Genomic DNA, 16362 nt, shown 5'->3' with positions numbered 1-16362 from the left:
ATTTCCTTCAGCTTATTTCTAAGAAACAAGACTTGATTTGCATCATTAACTTTAAATAAACTCACCAGTCTATCGTAGATTGCCTTGGAGGTATTCAGGTCAGAGATGTAGGCCACCAAGCACTTGTCGATAGAGTCCCGGATGATCTTCTTTGTTTTGACTTCACTGGTTTTCCATTTGTTCCTGGCAGAAACGGGTGCATTTGATGGAGGCTCAACAGTATTTCCTCTCACATGGTCTAACACTCCTTGATCTTCTAAGGTGACATCTTCCATCCGTGATAGTCAGACTTCTCACGGAGCTTGTCTTTGGCAGGGAAGAGTGTTGAGGACCCCATAGTTCTTTTAGGATAGCCTTTCCAATCTTCTCTTCGGTGTTTTATCTTGCTCTTGCTCAGGCTTTGTCTTCACCTCAACTCTGATACCATGTTAAGTTATGGTATGTTCTATGTTTAGAGCAGTTTACTTCTTTTTATTATGATTATCCACAGATTAGAAATCACATGTACAGTAAGTGCAGATAGAACATTAAACGATCGACCGAAAACAAGCCAAGACAAGAGACACAATATGTGGCAGCTAGCCAGGGACAAACCCCAATATGGGGAAACCCTTTGATCAAATCTTCCTTTATCTTCAATAATTCAGCAGAGAGAAATAGTACATAAATCTGATTTACATCAGCAACAGCAAACCCTAGATCAGCCCTAAACTAGGGCAGACAATATCTTGCAAACCAACCGTCGGATCGGCTTGATTCCTTCACCAAAAAATGTGGCCTTCTGAGGAGAGTCAGTTCCACCTATAGCGCAGTTCTGAGAGAGAGTCTGATGGTCAACGCTGGTCAAACTTCCGATCTGCAGTTGCAGCCCTAAATTCTGCGTCCTTCCTTCCACACATGTGAGAGAAGAGTCCCTTTCTGCGCAGTAGGAGAAGAGCCTCTTTTCTGCGTAGGAGAGAGAGAGAAAGAGATGTGATGAGATGTGTGTACAAATGAGGAAAATACCTCCTGTATTTATATACAAATGTTGATGATGAATAGATGCGTCTGTTGGGCTTCTGAGCCTACATGAGTTGTTGGTCGGCTTGATAATTATTCCATAATCAAAATAAATTCATATCTCCATAAATACTTATTGGAATCAGATGATCTTTAGATCAATCCTACACCTCTCGACAAGAGGAATCTAATAAAAATATTATCAGTCATGAATAATATGACCCACATGGAGTTTGGCCCTAGTTGCCAATTTTAACAACTTTCAATTACAGAGATTGAATACATGGGAGCCACTCATGCAATAAAGGAATCATTTTAGTTGCAGATATTTTGTTCAAGTATGGGGTTGGTATAGTGATCTATAAGGATAGAATGTAACATCCAAAGTGCAATTTTCTTGGCAAAGAACCTTACTTATCATTTGAAGAAAAAACACATTGATGTTCAGTATCACTTTGTGAGGGATATGGTTGAAGACAAAAAGGTGTTTCTCGTAAAGGTGGACACTTTGAAGAATATTGCAGATGAATTGACAAAGGTTGTGAAAACTGAGAAGTTTTCTTGGTGTAGAGAAATAATGGGCATTACAGCTTGAGACCAATGATTGTGCACTCTTGCATCCCCTTGTGTGGAAATAAAACAACAAGTGGGAGAATGTTGGGTATGTGTTATATTATTTCCACTACTAATAGAAGGTATTATTATGTTGCATCAGGCGGGGGGGTCATAGTGGGGGAAGCATTCCCCCTTGCATGGGGTTGGGGAAGCACTCTGGGAATTTATCTTTTATGTGAACCCAAGGATGGTGGGAAAACCTACCTATGGTTTTGTGAATGGATTTCACACATGGTTTTTGACATGATGGTTTTTTCCCATGGTATTTTGTACATTCAGTCAAGGGAACTATGGTTATGTTCTAATCCTAAGTTAATGGATTGGGGTTTATGAATGCTTTGGCATGTATATAATGTATTGTAACATTGAAAGGAATATAATGAATCATCAATCTGCTTTTTTTGGATGGGTTCTAGGAGAAAATATTTATGTATATTTTATGTTTTAAGAATTTGTTTGTAGGTAATTTTTGTACAAGGTTAAAACCTGCAAGAAAGAAGTTGAAATCTACAAATCCTGAAGTTAGAATTAAATACAAACTTGAAAAGACTAAAAGAAAAGAAACCTAGTTGATTGTTAAATTACTAAAGTATGAGATTCAAAAGGATCTAGCTCGAATAAATGATCCAGAACCATTGACAATAGAGGAGCATTTTTATTTGAAGTGAATTGGTCAAAAGCACAAAAATTATCTTCATGTTGGAGTGTGTGTATTATTTGGAGGTGTTATCCTAAATATGCATTTACACTAGAAAAATCATGAAATTGTGAAGGTTATTTGCAAACCTTTCAAGCTTTTTCATGTTCATCAATATGTGGATGACATAGCCAAAGTGAGCTCAGGAATTGTGATTGAAATAATGAAATGAAATACTATTACATTTTATCGAGGGAAGAATTATGTTAAACCAAATATTTTATCTCTTGAAGACACACTATCAAAGAAGAAGGCTTTGGAAAACTATAGGTTAGAGCAGTCCCTCAAGTCAGCAAAGCACTTCATTTTAGCATTAGAAAAATAACTTGAAGAGATTACCACAAACATGTTGCCTTGTATGGAAAGCTAGGGTATAAAACTATTAGAATCAAATTTCCTAAGCAAGGTTCAAAAGCCAAACTGAATTTGGTTGATAATGTTGTAGATTTTGCACCAAAAACTGAAGGAGGTGATTTAGATTTCTATGATGGTAATGATATGGATTTGCAATCAGATGAGATTTTAGATTCTATTTCAAAATCAAAAACTAAATATAGGAACTTAAAGAACCTAACATCTAACGGTGATTTTGATTTAGCTAGAGAAAGTGTGCTTTTTACTTTGGATTCATCTGAAAGTGGATAACTTCAAGACTTACAGATCACCTAACCAAAAAAAAATCAATAAGCTAGATCTATGAGCATAGGTGTATCTGTGTATATGGATTGGAAGTGTACAACTACCAGTAATTAGGACAAGTGTATCCCATAGAAAAACTAAATTCAGTGAAGGTAGAGATACTGCCAACAGGAAGAAAGGCAGGAGAAGTAGAGGTAGCATAGGTGGAAAATATAGGAGCGTATCCAGAAACAGAGCTATTAATTCCATTCCCATCCACCCTTTCTTACCTAATCCTAAAGGCTCCACCTTGGAGAATCGGATAATTGGATAAAAAAATTATCCCATCCTTGGAGATAAAATGCACATGCCTACATGACCATATTTCTCAAACTCGTAGTTGAATTATAGGACAAATGAACCCTGAGCATATTTCCTCCCAATGAATATTACTATCGGTGGAAACATAAGTAACTAGTCAAGGGTTTGGTCCGTGTGCATGCTCTCTTCCCATTCAATTTCTCTAGAGTGAATTAATGATCATGGAAAGCTTGTATTTTTACTAGAATGTTTTTTCTCGTGTTGCAAAATTTTCTCAGATCCATAGGAAGCATTACAATCAGACACATTGCCGACACCTAAAGAATCATACAAACCCCCATCGTAATTACAAGTGAAAGTGGAACCAATTCTTAAAGAGGAATTAGTTTAGTGAACTGGGTCAATTAAATGCGTGTCATCCTGGAAAGCTTTGTTACATAGTATGAAAACCATGGGAATGTTATTTGCTAACAAAAATATTGTTATGATAGGCAGACCTGACATTATACAAAATTGACATGATTGATAGGGAAACATTGCATAATAGCATGTGTTACATAATCTAGTGTTATGATATTTGACATGGCCACCATTACATAAGCCTAGTTGATAGTTTGGTCATGACAGCAAGATTGAAAACTAAAAACAATAGCATCTATTGGAGTATGTGTTAGAATTTAGCATGATATTTGTTAAAATGGAAGGATGAGCATGCAGACCTAAATGTTTAGCGTTATGATAATGGAAGTATTATCATTATGGCAATGGAATGTTGCATAGATGCCAAAGGTATTTTTTATGGTCTTATTCCAAGTGAAATCCTGCCACGACAATATGCATTAGGATTCCAGAGCAGGTCGCCCGAATTACATTTTGTTTTCCCCAAAAATTCATGATAATGATTATGTTCATGTTGTTGACCAAAGTCTTAACTCCTAGAAAGTATATTAAAAAGTGCTTCATCATTCACATGGAAGGTTTCCTGTGTTTCACGCTTTATGCATAGACATTGTTGATGTATATCCATTATGAATAATGTTTTGAGCACCTAAAGTAGTAAATTTGGATACAATTCTTCTAACAAAGAGTTTCAAGAGTTTACGCAGACAAAAATGTTTCTTGAAGTTCAACAAAAATCACCACGACACGGGTTAAGGAAATGAAGCACACAAAGTTTGTCATAATTTGAAACTCTATGGATAAATATCACAAACAATAATTTATGCATCCTTCAAATATTTATGGGTCAAATTATGGATTTTGAAGACTAAATGATCAAGGATTGGGGTTGTGGTGACCTTATCATTCAATAAATGTTGAATCCAAAGGATATGAGGGCTTGGTTTTTTCATATTATTGCATGCATGGGAACAATGGATGTCTTGGAGGATGTGTAAAACCAACTCTAATCATTGTTGTGGATGAGCCTCAAAGCAGTTAAAATTTCAGGGATGAAGGTGGAAGGGACCTATCTTCTCTGAATACTTCTAGAGTTCCAGTACAAATGAGATGGACAACAGTATAGTATAGTCACAGAGAAGTGTGTGATCAATAAGTGCATCAAACCAAAATTATGATTCCCAAGAAGCTAACACAAATGCAAACAACATTAAATTTTTTAATCATACTCTTATTGTGTGGAAAAATATTAGACAACAATGAGTTGAATATCGTCCTTGGAATCATCCTAGGCAGTCGCGTGAACCCGTTTTAAGTTGGAATGCAAGTTATGAGAGATTTCTTGGAACCTCTCCTGAAATGGTTGAATTTCTTGTAGATGTTTAGGAGAAGGAAGGGTTGTACAACTAAAAAGCACAAATTCCCTAGTCTAGAATTAGAGATACCAAATAATGTTGATATTTTGCGTAAAAATATATTGTTTTTGTGGCATGTCCAATCGTTATTACCATTTCTAAACTGTAAATACCAGTTTAGTGATTTTGATGGAAACATATTAATCTTATCTACATCATTCTAATGATGACGAGTGATACCAATAATTTCCAAGCAAACTAATTGATAGTTATTGTTGATGATAGTTTTTAGAATCCCCTCTTAAGAACCAAAGAAAATCTCTTAAGAACAACATTAGAAGAATGTAAGGATAAAAGGGATGATTGGCGGTCGAGAAACTATAATGACTATATTTTGCAACTCCTTACTAGAAGTAGGTAAAATTTTCAAGGAAAGTATTCCCCTTTATCTTTTTGGTTTAAGATGGGAATCAAGAGCACACTTTTTAAGGATCTGTTGTAGTGGCTACAACCACCCTCCAAAATTTTGTTTTAGCTTCATTTTGGAGCCTCCCTTCCAACCTTCTCAACAACTTGCCTTGATTTGTCAACTTCACAAGCTTCAGTGTTTTGCTTGCACAAAGGCAGTATTTCGATCACAACTTGATGCATTCCTCTCACAGGATGTTCACCTGGACTTGGTCCAGATGCAGGCTGAGCAGCTTCCCCAAGAAAATTCCGCATTTCTGGAGGGCAACCAGCCTCCCCTCCATAAATTTTCCAATCCTGTCTGGAAGCCTACTGGGCTCCAAGATTGTGCAATTATTCCAGTCAACGCTCCCAGCAGGAATTGTGCAATTTTCCCCAATAGTGCTGCTTAGCCCAGAATTTGTGCAAATATGGGCAGTAGTCAGCTGCTCTGCCCAAAATTTGTGCAAATCTCCTGGGCAGCCATCCCATCTCCCAGCTAGAAATGTGCACTTTTCTCCAGCAGTCGAGCAGTCTCTTGCATGTGCAGTTGAGTTGACCGGTTCCCTCCGAGACCGAGCAAAACAAACTTGCATGCATGGGATTCTTCTCCCAAGGTAGCATGCAAAGGCATCCCTTGTTTTAGGGATTTATGTTTAGCAGTTGGAGGTTACATGCAAGGATCATTTCAGAAACCTCCCACCAAGTGTCGCTTTCCCTAGATTTGTGGCATGTGCGTCACAACCTCGATGTTGTCAAAACTCATCAACCGAATGTTGCATAGCTCATTCCTCACATCAACCTTGTATCTCTGTCACCCCACATCACATCTAGGAGCAGTCAGCACATTAAGCTCAGTTTTTTTGGGGTAAGCCCGCTTCCCATGCCTTGTGTTGCATTTCTGTCACTTTTTGTGTTTTCCCTTATATGAGTATTGTTTTCTTGATTCCTTTGAACGCTTTCTTTCATTTACATGTATATTATCTTGCCATAGAACTGTTTCAATTTTCATCAACATCGCACTATTGTCGCATGCATGAAATTGTTTTTCACGAATGGTCACCGATTTGGTGACTCACCTCACCCACATGCATGTTGTTTCATTTTCTAAATCTATCATTCGTTGTTTGCATGCATGACCATTCACTTATGATTACACTTAGTATCACCATGCATTCGCACTCACATTCACTTTAAGTTGCCCATCGAGGAGTCTGGGAAGCCTTGGCCCAAACTCTACCTCACCAAGACAGCATTACGCAATTCTGAGAGGGAAGGCTTTGTCTTCCTCTCATGAAATGTGCATTTCTTCCTAGCAGTTGTTCCCCAGGCCTGCTTTGCGCAATCCTAAGGGACAGTGATTGTTGGCCAAGAAAATTATGCAATGCAGTCACTGAGCCTACAGCCATTGCCAACTGAGATTGTGCATTGTGCAATTTCAGCAGTCAGCAGCCAGACTGGACTCTGCATTGCATAGTTCCAGCGTTTAGTCAATCTCTTAGCAACCTATATTGTGCCTTGTGCAGTCTTGGTAGTCAATCTCCCGACCTCCCGACCGCATTTGCGTAACCTTCATGATCAGCCACACAGGTATGTTGCAAGTCAGTTCTCAAGTTTGTTTTGGTTTTCGACTGACAGATTGCTTGCCATGAGTTTTTCCATGTCTCCAGGTATTTCAGGTGTTCAACTACCTCTCAGTAGTGTAAGTACAATGGTTTCCAAGAGAGCAGAGCCGAAGACACCGTTCAAAGTACACCTGGAGATGCAGTCGATCAAACGTCTATGATCTTGCCTACTCACGAAGATATCAAGTTGTTCGTAGACGAGAACATCAAGACATCACAACGAGCAGCATCATGAACAGCAGTTGAAGGCAGCATATCGAATGTAGCAAATGCAATGAATGCAAGAGGAAGTTTGTTGAAAACACAGAAGCGGAACAAAGTTGCAAGATCAAGCAGATCCACCGATAATGAAAGCAACTTTGGAGACTCATTCTATGAGGTGACAACGCAACATGAAGATCTGCGAAGACAAAGAATGGAACAGAGAAGGAGTTGCATGTACTGAAGCAACAACTTAGGAAGAACATGAAGCTGCACAAATAGACAAATGAGTTGCAGCAGGAACAGGAATAGCAGTGGGTGCAACATGCACTCATAAATGAAACTGCACTCGTACAAGTTAAAGATCCATCCCAATAGCTGACATGGAGTAGACATGGTGAGCATTGTTGTTGATCGCATGCAAGGGATTCAACAGCATGCATGTCATTGTGCGCATGCATGAAATCTAACCCATTCAACACACTCACTAAGGGAAAGACAAGAAGCAAGTCCAACTGGAGTTGAACATGTACTTCGGCAAGTTGATGCGCATGACCACCAACACACACTTGAAGATCAGCACAGATGCTATGTATCAGTGTGTTGTCGATTTAGCCACACCCAAGAAGACCATGCACATGTTAGCAGACGAGTTGGATGAAGGGCTCGAACCAATGCACCATGTCACCATTAGAAAGATGTCACCATGAGGTGCATGCACACCATCACAGATGACCAAGATTGGCATCATCTCACCACCTTCACCATCACAAGCATGTCAAAGAGTTAGTCTCATCACAGTGGATCGAGTGTCAGTGATGTCTTGCTTAGCTTGCTCAATCCATGTTGTCTCACATGATTACATGTGCATTGTAACGTTGAGTCATGTCAAATGTAAGTCTAGTGTCAATAGTTGGATGTAACAGTCATAGAGTAGGTGAAGAGTCGTGAGAGTAGTTGAACTGTCACAAAGGGGAATGTCAAGGGTCGCCCCACCCTTTGCTATAAATAGTCCCTCATAACTCATTGTATAGGCTTTTGGTCAGCCAAGCTTCTAATAAGACTATCTTGGAAAGAGCTTGGACAGTATTGTAACGTGCCTTGGCTTCTCCACTGCACGAAGCTAGTTCATCTCTTTGGAGGAGCAGGCAGATGTGGCTGTAACGTTCCACTGTTGGGGCTAGCAGGTTTACATGGATGTATTGTATGATTGGAACTTACACTTCTTTATATAATAAGAGATAACACATTTTCATGCATATGTTGTTATTGTAGTTGGAATGTTCTAGTTGCTTTAGTGATGTATGTTGTTTAACTTACGTAGTTGTGTATGAACTTTTTTCTATGAAATTATATGAATCTTGTTGCAGATGTGATGTTGGTTTAACCATCACTTTGGATTGCCGACTGATCTTCTTTCCAGCTTGTGATGCATCTTCGCACGTGTGTTCCCTTACCAGCTGAGTACTGATACAGGTTGTCAAGGGGTGTACTCATTTCACCCCCCCATGTGTTAGAACCTCTCATTCACCTTCCTTGACTCACTGCAACGGTCTCACCCTTGCTACTGACAGAGTTATCTTACTTGACTCTGTGCGACATCGCGGTCAAGGCATTACCTTACGACCCATTGTTGGGACTCCTACACCAAACGGTCTGAGTTCTAATTGGGACTTCTTACGGGGGAGATCCCCTTAACATGTTGGCGGGTCCAGCACCGTCAACAGGTTCATAGCAAGCCTATACAAAAAGGAAAGGTATGCAGCAAGTTGTGAAGAAATAAAGACTGTAAGTGCCCAAAACTATACTCTTAAGTATGTTGTTGCCAATGTAAGCATTGACATGTTTTGGACCCCCTTTACATTGATGTCAAAGGGGGAGGTAAGGGAAAACAAAGAGAAATGATTCTTAGGGAGGTAAGGAGAAATATGATTCTCAGGGAAAAAGGGGGAAGACCAAATCAGTTTTGCCATAAATTCCAAAGGGGGAGATTGTTGCGAAGGTTGTCATTGATGGAAAAGGGTGTTGAAGGTTTCTTGTATTGGTCTAAACCACAAGTTCTAAACCACAGTTGATGCACGCAATCCAAAGTTGATGAATGTGTTGTTGATCAGTGACGTATGTCGCAGAGATTAGAGTTGAAGAGGTGCTTGAAGATGTTGTAATGTAAATTCTTGCAGAATTTATGATGTAAATGCTTGAAGATGTTAGATTTTTGGTGTATTTCTAGTTATAGATGAACAGAGTATACTAGTGTGCCTAAAAGAAATATCAAGAAAACATCAAAACGAAATAGAATATACAAATTTCGTAAATGAGAAGACCATGTACATATGTGTAATGTATTTAATAAAAACATGTATGCATCATTTCATGTGCAAAAAGAAATCTACACTGTTTTGGCTTATGCAAATATTACAATTAGTTGTTGTTACTCTTTTAAATAATATTTGGTGGACTTTTGATGTTCAAAATATGACAAATATGAAAATAGGTGGAATACAAAGAGACAAACTTTGATTTCATATTCCTTCATTGGAATACAAATAGTCATCAAAGTTTGTATATAAATGATGTGGTTTTGGATGGAAGAAGAGTTAGTGATTCGATTAGTTTTATGAGAAGACTTGGTCCATGAATTACCTAGAAAAAAGAAGAGAAATAAGAGCAAATGTGAAGCAGAATTGAGGAGGAAGAGAACAAGATACACAACTATAAAGGAGGGCCTACTTTTGATGTTCAAAATATGACAAATATGAAAATAGGTGGAATACAAAGAGACAAACTTTGATTTCATATTCCTTCATTGGAATACAAATAGTCATCAAAGTTTGTATATAAATGATGTGGTTTTGGATGGAAGAAGAGTTAGTGATTCGATTAGTTTTATGAGAAGACTTGGTCCATGAATTACCTAGAAAAAAGAAGAGAAATAAGAGCAAATGTGAAGCAGGCCCTCTCTCTCTCTCTCTCTCTCTCTCTCTCTCTCTCTCTCTCTCTCTCTCTCTCGCTCTCTCTCGCTCTCTCTCGCTCTCTCTCTCTCTCTCAGAAAAAAGAAGAGAAATAAGAGCAAATGTGAAGCAGAATTGAGGAGGAAGAGAACAAGATACACAACTATAAAGGAGGGCCTACTTTTGATGTTCAAAATATGACAAATATGAAAATAGGTGGAATACAAAGAGACAAACTTTGATTTCATATTCCTTCATTGGAATACAAATAGTCATCAAAGTTTGTATATAAATGATGTGGTTTTGGATGGAAGAAGAGTTAGTGATTCGATTAGTTTTATGAGAAGACTTGGTCCATGAATTACCTAGAAAAAAGAAGAGAAATAAGAGCAAATGTGAAGCAGGCCCTCTCTCTCTCTCTCTCTCTCAGAAAAAAGAAGAGAAATAAGAGCAAATGTGAAGCAGAATTGAGGAGGAAGAGAACAAGATACACAACTATAAAGGAGGGCCTACTTTTGATGTTCAAAATATGACAAATATGAAAATAGGTGGAATACAAAGAGACAAACTTTGATTTCATATTCCTTCATTGGAATACAAATAGTCATCAAAGTTTGTATATAAATGATGTGGTTTTGGATGGAAGAAGAGTTAGTGATTCGATTAGTTTTATGAGAAGACTTGGTCCATGAATTACCTAGAAAAAAGAAGAGAAATAAGAGCAAATGTGAAGCAGGCCCTCTCTCTCTCTCTCTCTCTCTCTCTCTCTCATCAAAGTTTGTATATAAATGATGTGGTTTTGGATGGAAGAAGAGTTAGTGATTCGATTAGTTTTATGAGAAGACTTGGTCCATGAATTACCTAGAAAAAAGAAGAGAAATAAGAGCAAATGTGAAGCAGGCCCTCTCTCTCTCTCTCTCTCTCTCTCTCTCTCTCTCTCTCTCATTTTTTAGCTCTATTTTCTTTCAAACAATTTATGCTTGTAGACTTTCATAGGTTTCGAAGAAACAATTTATGCTTGTAGACTTTCATAGGTTTCGAAGAAACATTTGCACAATATAAGCTATTTGTGTGTTCCTTGCACAAGTTTCTCTCTCTCTCTCTCTCTCTCTCTCTCTCTCTCTCTCTCTCTCTCTCTCTCTCTCTCTCTCTCTCTCTCATTTTTTAGCTCTATTTTCTTTCAAACAATTTATGCTTGTAGACTTTCATAGGTTTCGAAGAAACATTCTCTCTCTCTCTCTCTCTCTCTCTCTCTCTCTCTCTCTCTCTCTCATTTTTTAGCTTCATAGGTTTCGAAGAAACATTCTCTCTCTCTCTCTCTCTCTCTCTCTCTCATTTTTTAGCTCTATTTTCTTTCAAACAATTTATGCTTGTAGACTTTCATAGGTTTCGAAGAAACAATTTATGCTTGTAGACTTTCATAGGTTTCGAAGAAACATTCTCTCTCTCTCTCTCTCTCTCTCTCTCTCTCTCTCTCTCTCTCTCTCTCTCTCTCTCTCTCTCATTTAGCTTCATAGGTTTCGAAGAAACATTCTCTCTCTCTCTCTCTCTCTCTCTCTCTCTCTCTCTCTCTCTCTCTCTCATTTTTTAGCTCTATTTTCTTTCAAACAATTTATGCTTGTAGACTTTCATAGGTTTCGAAGAAACAATTTATGCTTGTAGACTTTCATAGGTTTCGAAGAAACATTTGCACAATATAAGCTATTTGTGTGTTCCTTGCACAAGTTTTTAAAATTCAAATTTTTTTATTTTGCAAGTTCAAATTTACCTTTTTTTATTGTTTGTATAGACTCCACATCATATATTACTCACTCTTTATTTGGCATATGAGTACATAATTTGTAGATAAGTTTAGTTTTTTCATCAAACCAATATTAGGATTTGACAATCATTTTACAACTAGAATATGCTCTCCACTTTACGAGAAAGAGAGAGAGAATATTTGCAATGGCCAGTTCTTCTCAATGTCTAATGGACACTTGCAACACAAATATGATTAGTAAAGAGGGCCCAACATTCAATCAAAGGGTGAATTATGTGAATTTCAACCTAGTTTAGTCTCCAGTCACTCGAGGAAATAGAGTGGCTAAGCTGAGCAAAATCATATCCATTAAGTAATGGAAATGTTGAACATTACTCGCAATTAGAATGAGATAGATAAAACAATTAGTAACCTAGAAACTTGCACCATAAAATAAAACTAAATAAAATCAACATGAAACAAAAATAACCGCTAAAAATAAGCAAGCATGTTTATTACCTATGGTAAGGAAAAAAGGTATTTCTTAGACACTAAGAAGAACTAACTCTCTCTCTCTATCTCTCTCTCTGTCTCTCACACACACACACACACAATTAGAACAAAACTTGATTCTCTCTCTCTCTCTCACACACATAATTAGAACAAAACCTGATTCTCTCTCTCTATCTCTCACACACACACATAATTAGAACAAAACTTGATTCTCTCTGTACACGCACGCACGCACTCTCTCTCTCTCTCTCTCTCTCTCTCTCTCTCTCTCTCTCTCTCTCTCTCTCACACACACACACACACACACACACACACACGCACACATGCATGTACACAAACAATTGAAAATATCTCTCAAGATAATGGTTTTCAATAATGAATTCACCAACATAGCACTACCTATTAGCTTCAACTCTTCTTCTTCTTTTTTGACCGCATACCCATACCCTCTATACATAGCGTTAGTTTGGTACCAAGAATGGTATAGGTTCATGCATTGATGACCCATTGAGTTTTATCACAAAGGCTTGAGTTTTCTTGAGTGAACACATGCTTTATTGTGATTTTTTGTATCCAAAGGTGTATTGAAATGAAGATTTTTTGAACTCCCAGTTGAACTACCATGGATGGATTTTATCAAGACAAAAATGGTTGATTATGTTTGTCATTTGTGACTTGCACCACTGTCGAGGGATACTTCGTACAAATTGCATGGAATCCTCTAAGAAAACTTACACAAGTCTACAAAGGCTAATGTTTCACGATTTTTGAGAAATTCATTTGAAGGATATATTAATTCCATGGTGCATTTCCTTAGTGATCATGACTTCAGTGATCACTTGTATCATTATGAGTGATTTTTAAGTGACAATAATTAGCCTAACCCCATCACAAATACATTCAACTCTATACATGCCCCCCTTGGGGTCATTTTAGATCATAAAAAAAACAAATATGAAAGGATGAGTGATATTTGAAAATTATGGTTCTGATCACATTTCACTAAGTTTTCGATCAAGTCTGTAAAAGGTTACCCAACTTTTGGATGAATCCAAATCCATATAAAGGCTTGTCATCAACCATTTCAATTAAAGTTGTTAACAATTTATCTAGAGTCATCCCCTACTCACACACACTTTACTTCTCATCTAAGATGCATCATGACAATGAATCCATACATGTTTGCATGGCCACTTTTATTTCCTCAATTACCCCTATAATTTTAAAACCATGTTATAATTATAGACTCCTCAAAAAATTATTCCTAGCTATTCATGAGTCCAATAGTATTCTTAATCACAAATATCTTCTTCCCTGCTTGTTTATGGTTATTTCTTAAAATAATATAATCATCGACCTACTACAAATATTGATCCGATGTAATACAATTGTTATTTTTACCCTCCTAGTCTAGTGAATCTTGTAAATTTTCAATGTATGACAAACTTTTGAGGCTTGGGTCATTTCTCCTCATAATTTTGGCTAGGCTAGAACAATGAGGAGATATGGTAAACTTCATATTTAATTTCCTTATGGTGATTATGACCCACAGAAGTGATCAAGTAACCATATCCAGGTGAAAAAATCTATTATGTGTGCAATATCATCCTCCCACCATGAAATTCACCCCTCTTCACCATACATAATTTATCTCTCTAAGGAATTCAAAGCAATAAATAGTCGATGGTCCAAGGAATGGACCTAGGCTTCTTTTATTGATCTCCTAATGTTTCAACCCCCTAAGGATTTAGAAAAGGAGGTAGAAAAAAATTCCCTCTCGCCTTGACAACCCTTAGGAGTAGAATCTTAGGAATGGAACACTCTCACCTTCTCAATAACAAAATTCATAGGTTTATCCATGTATGGCTCCCCTATTATTTCCACTTTGGGGGTATGTGTTTTCGGAGCATCAATTGACTTACTATTTTGGAATCTCTTTGGAACTACTTAGACCCAAGCACATTTAATATTCTTGTTGGTATGGGAGTTCATATAGGTCTAGGTTAGAGAGTGACTTATGTGATAGTGTAGTAATACTAACTAGGAGTGTATCAAGGTTTAAAAAAATTATCAAGTCCTAATAGCACCATTATGGGAGACATATCTCAAATTATTCATGTGCAATGTTGATTGCATTAGCACCACCCTTTGGTGACAATTTTGTGGACTTGACCATACTATTGTGGAAAACCTATCTAAAATACTCCTCATGAGAAGCTACTCATGGTGGTATAATCCATCAATAACCATTTAGGGGGAATTATCAACCAAATGGAAACCACTAATACATTTTCCGCAAAGAATTGGCTCATCAATCTGGACAACCAAATAACCAAACTCCAAATCAAGCTCAATAAAAAAAATTCAACAATAGATGAAATGGAAATTTACATTAACCAATCATTTGAGAGTATGCAATCCCATGTGACAAATCATATTATGGCCACCATTAATGCCAAAATATAAATCATGAACAAGTATATCATATTTTTTCTCCACTTTGGTGCATGGTGGAAGGATCTTCTAGTTAAACAAGATGAGTTTGAATCTTCCATTTGTAGTGGAAATGATTAAATGCCACTCTTTCATTATCATTGACATCAATGCTACATAAAATATCTCAAGTAGATCTCAACAATTTTTATGGCTCGAACCTCATACATTGGCTCACTTATATGGAATGCTACTTCTCCCTCCAAGGTATTATTAATGACCTTACGAAACTTAGAGTGGGAGTATTGTACTAAGATCCAAAGTGATGGTATTGGTAGAAATGGCATAATCAATTATATATGGGATACATTTCCTAGAGATATTTTGTGAAACGCCATTTATACTTGTTTCAAAGAAAACAATCACTATTTGGGATCCCTAACCAAATTATGTGAAATATTAACAATTATAGACTTTATGGTAGCCTTTGAGAAATTGCCAATCCACAAAAAGGGCCTTATTGATTATTTCTCAAATAATGTTTCATTAGTGATCTCAAAAAGGAAATTATAGAACAAGTCAAGATGTAACACCTAGGTACTTTCTTACAAACATCCTAGAGAGCTATGAAAACAAATTTGGTGATAAATAAGTATGCCAAAGAGCCCTCTTTTATTCCCTACCATCTCCCTCCTCTAGCAAATTCCACTAACAACCCCACCGCCCACAAATCCACTGGTGGGGATCCAAAATTTGGCCTAGGAATAAATGGTTGGATGCCAACACCTTTAACTTTGCTATAATTGTGATAAGGGATATTGTAAAGGGCACATTTTTAAGGAGAAACAATTATTTCAAATGATATGTCAACATCTAGCCACCCTAAGGAAATTTACAATAACTCCACCCCAAAGATGGAAATAATGGATCATATACCTCTTTATTATAAGAACCCAACCCAACTCTACCTTCAAAGGAACCCCAAATTTCCATCCATGCTTTATCAAGAATTTATTCTCCCAAACCTTAAATTTGAATAGCTACATCAAAACTATAAGGTGATTGTTTTAATTAACAATGGCCACACCAATAATTTCATTTCTCAAAGGTTGGAAAAATAAATCCATTGTTATGTCCATGCAATGCAAAATTTTCAAATTATTATCACCAATGGTGGTATGATGAAGTGTGGTGGTGAGTGTGAGAATTTGAAACTTCTAAAATGGGGGATTATTAACTAATATCCTACATGTTCTCTACTAAAATGGATGGTTGTGATGTGGTTCTAGAAGCATAGTGGTTAAGGATATTAGGTATAGTTATCATGTATTTTAAAGAATCCTAAATGATCTTCACTAGGGAAGGCCAGAAACACACTTTCAAGGGGATCAAGTCCAACTCCCAAATTGTCAGCTCTCATCATATTAATAAAACTATTGAAGAAAGG

General features: G+C 37.1%; 1 pseudogene; it reads left to right on the top strand.

Moving 5' to 3' along the window:
* Window positions 1–4563: 4563 nt before the first annotated feature.
* LOC149223917 (uncharacterized) lies at window positions 4564–5059 on the top strand (annotated as a pseudogene).
* Window positions 5060–16362: the final 11303 nt, after the last annotated feature.

This window comes from Pinus tabuliformis, chromosome Q (genome assembly GCF_031772625.1).
Source record: "Pinus tabuliformis cultivar Carrire ecotype Pingquan chromosome Q, CPIR1, whole genome shotgun sequence".
NCBI lineage: Eukaryota > Viridiplantae > Streptophyta > Pinopsida > Pinales > Pinaceae > Pinus > Pinus tabuliformis.
Note: the sequence above shows the minus strand (reverse complement) of the source record. Positions and strands in the feature narration are given on the sequence as shown.